Below are 8,612 nucleotides of genomic sequence, written 5' to 3'. Positions count from 1 at the left end.
CACAGATATATGTCAGGAGCTTGAGGGCGCAGACACCCCATTATCCTGGGAGTGCAATGGCCGCCTTGATTGGCTACATTCAGCGCATAGACCAGGAGGGGGTAGCTGCTGTGGCCAGGCCCGCCCCAGCCAGCACCACCCCTGCCAGCACCATCCGGCCCAAGAGTGCGGCTACGTAAGTGTAGGGACCTGACCCTGATTGTTACATGTTATTTGAACGAACGCATTCATTTTGGGGGTAATTGCTTTTCTTTTAATGAACTTAAGTTGTATTGATATTTTATTGTTTGGATTGTTTATTTTTGTAAGATAAACAAAATGTATGGACTAGAAAAAAATAAAATCACCTTTGGGGAACTGCCTGTTCAGAACTGGAAGCCACCATGGACATGTCAGGTGTGGAGGTGGGTCCTTGTATTTCCCAGCATTATTTGTTTTTTGTGTGTGTTACAACTCTGTAAACCGTGTGTTTGACTAATAAAATGACATATTTACTTGTCTTTTTGTTTGTTGAACTTTAAAGAAGAGTGTATGACAATGAATCAAAATGAATTTAAGGGAGAAAAAGTGCTTGCATTAAATTATTTATTTCACAGGGAATGTCATGTGTGAAACAACCCATCCTACTGTACAAGTTAAGATGATTTTAAAATAACTAAATGTACAAGAGATTAACAATGAATGTCGTACATTTTTTTTTTTACAAAGAACATACGTACAAAAACAACTTTACAATGTACACACGAGTCAGATTTTACTGGCCTTGGCTAGCACCATGCTGGGTCCTCATGAGTGCCAGTCACTCCTCCACAGTTTGGCCACCAGAGGTAGCGGCACAGAATCTCACAGAACCATACATACTGTGTCCAAACTCAGAAGTTTTAGGCTTGCCACATTTAGAGCACTTATAGCCTTCGTATGGCTTGTGCGCTCTGACTTTAATGCCAGACTCCAGCTTCTTCCTCCTCCATTCGGTGGTCCTGGAAACCTTGGGTCCACCAGCAGGAGGGGGAAGAGGAGTGGAGGTCGAAGGCCGGTCTTGGAAGACTGGCGTTATAGGGAGGGAGGTGGAAGACAGACTGGGTGGAGGTGGCAGTGGCTGACTAGTGGCCAGGAGGACCACGTGCTGGTATCCACTAACCCCATCAGGTCCTATGTACTCCTGGAAATAGAAGAGTCATGGGGAAGGGTTGGATTAATAGTCACATTAATAGTTATGAATGGAAAGAAACTTGAGTGAGCTGTTTAGGACGTGGATAGGCACTTACATCATCCTCTGGGTCCTGACTGGCAGCTGGTGCAGTGTCATCAGGGGGTGTGACGACAGGTACCTGGGATGGGTTGAGTGGGCGGTGGAGTGGCCTTCCTGAGTGGAGGGACTGGTGGGAGACGGTCATCGAGGGGGTGTGACGACAGGTACCTCGGATGGGTTGAGTGGGCAGTGGAGTGGCCTTCCTGAGTGGAGGGACTGGTGGGAGACGGTCATCGAGGTCGGGCAAGGACATGGTGGGGTCATCCTCCTCCCTCAAATAGATCAGGTGTCCCGTCTGGGACATCTGGGTCCTTACCGAGGTTGGACTCGGCTCATTGATGGCGTGCTGGGCTACACCATCATAGCAATGCAGGCTCTGCTTTTGAAAGTCATAGTTGAGGTGAGACGTTTACCTGAGCGTCAGCAGCAGGCTGTACTGGTCCAGCTGTTGCCTGGGAGGTTGAGCTGAGGAGCTGTGGCAGTAGGAGCTAGCACAGCAGGGGGTGCGGTGGCAGTAGGACCTGCTACAGGAGCACAGGAGTTTGTCTCACAAAATATTTCAGAGAAATAAGTGAAATAATTCAATTAGAATAGAGCTTCAGCTTTAAAACATGTTAACAGCCTGTTGACAGCCAATGCACTTTGGTTTAGTTTTGATCAGTGTTATGGTAGAGGTTAGGAATCTGGGTTAAACACAATCTAAATGTAAAAGCTACAAACGACAGATGTATAGTGGGTAGACATCTACAAGCAAGGAATAGGCCAAGCAAAGTGATGCCGACTGAAATACAGGTTGGAATGGAGACAAGACAAGCTACAGTAAACACATCATTCCACAAAAAGATGAGGAAGGATTTTTCTGTGTCAAGATGGACGCAACAATGAGAAATTCTACAGTGATTTTTAAGCCCAGCGAGGAAGGAGGTGTTTTAACAATTTACCACTTACCTTACCACTTTAAAGTGTATCCTGTTAATGCTAACAACAACAGATCGTTATTAGGGGAAAGGTCATTTCATATGTATATTCTTCTCAACAGAAATAAACAATAAAGTGCCACAGTAGAGTGTACCTTGGTCAAAACCCAGGCAGATAGACAGCAACTCCTGACCTGATGGCTCGGCAGCTAAGAAACACAGACAAACATAATGACACAGTTATATTGTCATTTGCTACACGGTTTGATTTACTGTTTGATTGACTTAGATGACTACAGAATATATATTTACACGGATTAGGAGGCTCTACAGCTGTTGCTGTGTCCCTGCGTTGGACATAGACCTTGAAGTGGCCCATTGAGGTCCTCAGCTTTACTTGGTATGTCCTGAACCAGGCCATGTAGCAGTATTGAGATAAAGGAAATAAACAAGAAAGGGAGAGAGAAAGAGCGAAAGGGGGAGAGAGAGAAAAGTGGGAGAGAGTGGAGAGAAAAGGGGAGGGAGAGAGAGAAAAGGGGAGAGAGTGGAGAGAAAAGGGGAGGGGGAGAGAGAAAAAGGGAGAGAGTGGAGAGAAAAGGGGAGGGGGAGAGAGAAAAAAGTGGGAGAGAGTGGAGAGAAAAGGGGAGGGAGAGAGAGAAAAAAGTGGGAGAGAGTGGAGAGAAAAGGGGAGGGAGAGAGAGAAAAAAGTGGGAGAGAGTGGAGAGAAAAGGGGAGGGGGAGAGAGAAAAAGGGGGAGAATGATTTTTTTGAAATGAGAGACCAATTTCTTTTTCATTGCGCTATGTTCAGCTTTTGTTCCACAGACTAACATAGTGCAATGAGAGAGAAGTGGGAAGATTTTTTTTAAACCATCTAAATGACCAGGGGTGCCCCCTATTGGGTGGGCCCAGGTGGGTGGTGCACACTACCCAGCAATGGACCTCCAGCACCCCCCTGAAGCCATACCGATATTTTCAACTAGTAAGCCGTTCACCAGGTGCACGGCTCAAGTTCACCAATCACCGGGTGCAAGGCTCAACATGACACGCAAATTCGTGAAGCGTTCCTTATTTTGACCCCTTTTACTCCTATACATATATTTTTTTATTTTATTTTTTGGGGTGGGGGGCATCCATTTTCCTCCCATAATTTAAAAAAAAATATATATATATTTTTCAATCCTGTTGGAAATTGTGCCGTAATGGCAGTGACTTCATGTGAATTTTGTTCCAATTCCTCCATCTGGTGGCCACATTGCGCTATTGCATCCATTGGCTTTCCATTGGAAAGAGAGAGGGGGAGAGAAAAAGAGAAAGCGGGAGAGAGACAAAAGGGGAGAGAGACAAAAGGGGGGAAAGAGAGGAAGGGAGAGAGAGAAAAGGGGGGAGTGAGCGAGAAAAGGGCAGAGAGAAAAGTGGAGAGGGAGAGATAGAAGACAAAAATGGGGAGAGAAAAAGATGGGGTAAGTAGGGGAAATTATGGGAGAAGGAAAATAGTGGAGGAGGCAAATAAGGGGAAATATAGGGGTGGGGAAAATACATGGGAGGAGAAAATAAGGGGAAAAAGAGGGGGAAATGGGGAGGAGGAAAATATGGGAGGGAAAAATGGGGGAGTGGAAAAGGAGGGAGGGGAAAAAGAGGGAAAATATAGAGGGGATGGAAAATATCGGAGGGGAAAAGTGGCGGGAGTAAAAAAGTGGGTAAAAATGGAGGATGGGAGGGGGAAGTAAGGAGCGGAAAAGGAAGGGACATTAAGGAGTAAATAGGGGGAGGGGGAACAATAGGAGAGGGGAAAATAAGGAGGGAAGTAGGGGAGGCAAAAATAGGGGGGGAATGGGGAGGGGTAATGAAGGGGGGGAAAAGGGGAGGGGGAGGGTAAAAATGGGAGGGTGAAATAGTAAGGAAAATATAGGGGAGGGGAAGTATGGGAAGTATGGGAGGGGTAAAATAGGGGGGGAATAGGGGACGGGAAAATAGGAGGGGGAAAATAGAGGGAGGGGAAGTGAAAAATGGGAGGGGAGAAAATTAGGAGAGGAGAAATTAAGAAGGGGAATAGGGGGGGGAAATGAAGGGTGGAGTGAAATAGGGGAGGGGACATAAGGGAGTTGAAATAGGGGAGTGGAAGGGAAATAGGGGAGGAGACAAATAAGGGAAATATGGGAGGGGGGGAATAAGGGAGTGGGAAATAGGGGAGGGAAGTGAAATATGGGAGGGTAATATAGTGGGGGAAATATAGGTGAGGGGAAAGACATTTTGGGAGGGGAAAAGTGGCGGGAAAAAGGGGGAAATATTGTGAAAAATATGGGGGAGGGGGAAAATTAGGACAGGGGAAAATAAGGAGGGAAATAGGGAGGGGGAATAGGGAGGGGATAATAGGGGAGGGGATAAAAGTTGGAAAAACATAGGGGAGGGAAAGGGAAATATTTGAGGGGTAAATAGTGAAAGAAATATAGGGGTGGGGGAAAGTGGCGGTAAATAGGGGAAATTAGAGGAGGTAAATATGGGAGGGGAAAATAGTGGGAGAAAAAGGGGGGGAAATATGAGAGGGGAAAAGTGGCGGGAAATAGGGGGATAATAGGGAAAAATATGGGGGAGGGAGAAATATGGGAGGGAAAAATTAGGAGAGGGGAATATAAGGAGAGGTAATGGGGAGGGAAATTAAGGGAGGGGGAAATAGGGGAGGGGAAACGTGGCGGAAAATAGGGGAGGGGAAGTGGAAAATATAGGGGAGGGAAAGGGAAATATGGGAGGGAGAATAGTGGGGGAAATATAGGGGAAGGAAAGGGAAATATTGGAGGGGAAAATAGGGGAGGAGGAAAAATAAGGGAGGGGAGGGAAATAGGAGAGGGACAAAAAGTAGAGGTGGGGAAAATAAGGGAAAAATAGACGAGGGGGAAAGTGGTGGAAAATAGGGGAGGGGAGTGAAATGGGGGAGGGGAGAAATAGGGGTGAGGAAAATAAATATGGGAGGGGTAAATAGGGGAGGGGAAGTGAAATATGGGAGAGGTAAATAGTGGGAAAAATATAGGGGAGGGGGAAATAGGGGTAGGGGAGTGAAATATGTGAAAGGAAAATATAGGGGAGGAGGAAAATAGGGGAGGGGAATGAGTGAAATGGGAGGGAAAAATATAGGGGAGGGGAGGCGAAATAGGTGAGGGAAAATAGGGGGAGGGGAAAAGTGGCAGAAAACAGAGGAGGGAAAGTGAAATATGGGAGGGGAAATATAGTGGGAAAATATAGGGGATGGGGAGGGAAATATGGGAGGGGAAAATAGTGGGGAAATTATATAGGGAGGGTAGGGGAAATATGGGAGGAGGAAAATAGGGGAGGTAGGAGAATAGGGGGGAGGGAAATTAAATATGGGAGGGGTAAATAGTGGGGAAAATATAGGTGAGAGGGAGGGAAATATGCGAGGGGAGAAAAGGGGTAGGGAAGTATAAAGAGGGAAATAGGGGAGGTGAAAACAGGGGGGGGAAATTGTGGGAAAAATATAGGGGATGGGGAGGGAATTATAGGAGGGGAGAATAGGGATATAATGGGAAAAAATTAGACCTCAAAGCACATGGCTACTTAATATGCATTGTTGACACATCCCTGCCAACTCCTCCTCTCACCCAGCAAAACCCCCCATTTCCCCTCCTCCTTCCACAGAGAAGAATGGGCAATATCCTTGGGCAATCCTTCTCATTGACCTTTTCGGGACCTTCAACAGCGAGAAGGGGGTCGACACCCTGGGCATCTCGTTGCTGGACTACATCCGCATCCAGGCAATCTGGAAACCACCTCCACTGTATACAGGACCCACCCGGTGTACAGCTGCATAATCACCAAGGGCGGCGTGATTATTCTGGTTTATCACTGAGCACGGGGCTCCACATCCTCTGAGTCATTCCACCTCCACCATCCCAGGTAATTGTCATAGTTTAAGCTTAAAACCTCTTTGGGCTATGTGGGACGTCAGCGTCCCACATAGGCTAACATCCGGTGAAATAGCATAGCGCAAAGATGCTAAATGCACAATTCGTAATATTAAACTTTCTTGTAAAAACATGTATCTAACATCATTTAAAAGCCTAACTTCCTCTTATTCCAACCACAGTGTCAGATTTTTAAAATGCTTTTCGGCGAAAGCAATTTTATGATTATCTGACGACAGCGCGCCACACACACAAGTATTACAAGCATTTTCCATCCAAGCATAAGCGTCACAAAAAGCCAGAAATACTAAAATAATCAACTACCTTTGAAGATCTTCTTCTTCTGGCAATACAAAAGGTCCAATCTTCACAATAAATGGTTGCTTTGTTCGATTAAATCCATTTTCAATGCATAAAACGACACATTTTGTAAAAGGCTTGTGTCATGAATTCCGTATCCTTCAACTTTCAACGAGACATGCGATGCAATTAGTCACACAGCATTGACGTTATCTAGTCATGGTTGGTTTCATTGAAATCCTTTGTTTGTTAGTAACACAACCACACCTGATGGCTCTTTTTACGTGCGTATTGACCGAAAGGAGGTGATTTGAACCCAGCAAACAATGACCTAATTACGCGCCAATGATCTCACCTGTGCTTCTTTGAGTGACTGTATTTCTGCCCAATCACCACTGATCCTCTTGAAATCTTGCTTGGTAGATAGCCAATGAATGGGCTGAGGTAAATGGAAATAGCAATTGTTTATATCAGGGAAGACCAGCTCTTGAACGAAACTCGAGCGTAACGCAGCCATTCGCCATTGGAATTTCTACCAGAAGGAGCCATTTTCTTTGCGCGACGCAGTATTGAGTCAAGATAATTTTCCGCTCTTTTATTGAAGTAATTATGGCGAGTAAATCTGTAAAAGCAAAGGCAAAGTCCAGGTATACGGATCTACATGATATTATTACCGAGATTGAACGAGAAAGTGACACAGAAGTCCAAGAAGATCTATCAGATTGTGTGTCAAGTTTGGACAGTCAATTTGAGGACATGTTTATGTATGGTGAGGATGCCATTCTCGATTGGTAAGTAATTATCATGCAGTTGTTTGAAATATTTGACACACATATATATATATATATATATATATATATATATATATATACATACATATATATATATACACATATGTATGTATACATACATATATATATATATATATATATAAAAAATCAGTAATGGAATGTTTGTTGAGGTGCCCACGTGGCTTTCCCTTTGCGTGTGTGTTCCTAAATATAATGTAGTTTAGCTAAACATTAAATGTTTGTTGAGGTGCCCACGTGGCTTTCCCTTTGCGTGTGTCTGAACCTCACCTGAGTGATTTACGTTCCCTACTCTAATATAATCTGTGTTTCTGTGTCTTTATTTCACAGTCCCTCCGATTCTGATTGGGAGCCCCCACTGGCAAGGTGCCCATCCCCGACAGGAGCTGGATCATCTAGCCGGACCCCTGCTGTCTCCGGCTCCACACCTACCCCCGCCCTGCCAGGTGGGAAGTCTGTGACAAAGAAGCGGAGGTGGGGAAGGGCTAAACCTGCAATCAGAGAGGAGGAGGGTCGTTGGCACTCTGTGCTGGAGGAGGATGTGGGTGCCACCACCTCCAGTATTCAGACCGAAGAGGCCATCAGGACCTCAGCTGGACATGACGTCTAAGTACAGCCCCATGCAACTTTTTCAGCTGTTTTTCACCTCGGCTGTTGTTGATTCACTGGTGTCGAACACAAACAAGTATGGTGCTAAGAAGCAGGCAGGCAAGAAAGAGGGATGGAAGCCCATTTCCATTTCAGATCTTTTTTGTTTCATGTCAATGGTCATGTACATGGGTCTTGTGAAGCTAAAAACCCTGAAAGACTACTGGAAAACTGCTCCCCTCTATCAACTGCCTTTCCCATCCACGGTCATATCATGCAAGAGGTTTCTGACAATCTCACGGGCGCTTCATATCAGTGACCCAGAAGTTGATGAGGACAACGAGAAGAAGAGGCACAGCAAGGTTTGATAGGCTGTGCAAAATAAAACCTCTCTACCCCAGCATCGTTGAGGCCTGCAAAACCTATTTTCAGCCTGCCCAGAACATTTCCATAGATGAGAGGATGGTAGCTTCAAAAGCCAGAATTGGCCTAAAACAATACATGCGCAACAAACCAACTAAATGGGGTTACAAACTGTTTGTTTTGGCTGATTCTGTGTGTGCATACACGTGCAATTTTTTTTGTTTATGAGGGCAAGAGCAGTTTTGCGACCGGTAAGGGACTTAGTTATGACTCTGTTATGCAGTTATTAGATTTTCAACTGCTGGGGAAGGGCTACAAACTTTTTTGTGGACAACTTTTACACAAGCCCTACCCTGTTCACAGACCTGAGGAAGCGGGATGTGTGGGCTTGTGGCACCATTCGGCCCAATAGAGTGGGCTTTCCAAAAACCAAGGTGAATGACATGCCTAAGCGGGCTGAGCGGGCT

At 45.5% G+C, this 8,612-nt stretch overlaps 1 pseudogene; it reads left to right on the top strand.

The window, feature by feature from the left end:
• The first annotated feature begins 5,575 nt into the window (after positions 1 to 5,575).
• On the top strand, positions 5,576 to 8,251 carry LOC139402221 (uncharacterized; annotated as a pseudogene).
• Positions 8,252 to 8,612: the final 361 nt, after the last annotated feature.

Source organism: Oncorhynchus clarkii, unplaced genomic scaffold, assembly GCF_045791955.1.
Source record: "Oncorhynchus clarkii lewisi isolate Uvic-CL-2024 unplaced genomic scaffold, UVic_Ocla_1.0 unplaced_contig_11943_pilon_pilon, whole genome shotgun sequence".
NCBI classification, from domain to species: domain Eukaryota; kingdom Metazoa; phylum Chordata; class Actinopteri; order Salmoniformes; family Salmonidae; genus Oncorhynchus; species Oncorhynchus clarkii.
Note: the sequence above shows the minus strand (reverse complement) of the source record. Positions and strands in the feature narration are given on the sequence as shown.